At 39.5% G+C, this 980-nt stretch overlaps 1 pseudogene; it reads left to right on the top strand.

Annotated features, from left to right (window-relative positions):
• The first annotated feature begins 221 nt into the window (after positions 1-221).
• LOC150010346 (large ribosomal subunit protein eL24 pseudogene) lies at positions 222-741 on the top strand (annotated as a pseudogene).
• The last annotated feature ends 239 nt before the right edge of the window (positions 742-980 follow it).

Consider the following 980-nt stretch of genomic DNA (forward strand, 5'->3'; position numbering starts at 1 on the left):
GTTTTAAGGAGTACTGTTTAGGTATTTTGTAGAATATTCCTCAACTGAGAATTAGACTGGGAGTATGTGTTCTGGGAAAGAAGACCACACTGGTACATACTATTCACTTTTTTCATTAAAAATCATTTAACTTTTGTAATGAATTTCTGTGACTTAAAAGATGGTAATTAAATCAGCAAATATTATACACAGCTATTTTAAAAAGTCATCTATGGTCTTCACCATCTTTCCTTCTTTCCGGCAGTAGCAACCATGAAGGTCGAGCTGTGCAGTTTCAGCGGGTACAAGATCTACCCTGGACATGGGAGGCGCTACGCCAGGACCGACGGGAAGGTTTTCCAATTTCTTAATGCAAAATGTGAGTCGGCGTTCCTTTCCAAGAGGAATCCTCGGCAGATAAACTGGACTGTCCTCTACAGAAGAAAGCACAAAAAGGGACAGTCGGAAGAAATTCAGAAGAAGAGAACCCGCCGTGCAGTCAAATTCCAGAGGGCCATCACTGGTGCATCTCTGGCCGATATAATGGCCAAGAGGAATCAGAAACCTGAAGTTAGGAAAGCTCAACGAGAACAAGCTATCAGGGCTGCCAAGGAAGCAAAAAAGGCTAAGCAAGCATCTAAAAAGACAGCAATGGCTGCTGCTAAGGCTCCCACAAAGGCAGCACCTAAACAAAAGATTGTGAAGCCTGTGAGGGTTTCTGCCCCCCGTGTTGGTGGAAAACGTTAAGTTGGCTGATCAGATTTTTAATAAAAATCTATAAAGTTAAAAAAAAAAGTCATCTATGTTTATAAGATGGGTGTCTCTAAAATCTAGAGAAAAATTAAATCTTGCTTTTCTAAATGTCTGCTACACTCAACAAACTAAAATATAAAGAGCAGCTTTATAATGCTTATAAGAAACATTATTCTACAAGACACTTTAGAATCAGATCTTAGTAATCTTCAGGGAAGATAGTAACACAGATTCCTGGATCATCATTG

This window comes from Furipterus horrens, unplaced genomic scaffold, assembly GCF_987537825.1.
Source record: "Furipterus horrens unplaced genomic scaffold, mFurHor1.1.pri manual_scaffold_5, whole genome shotgun sequence".
Taxonomy (NCBI): Eukaryota; Metazoa; Chordata; class Mammalia; order Chiroptera; family Furipteridae; genus Furipterus; species Furipterus horrens.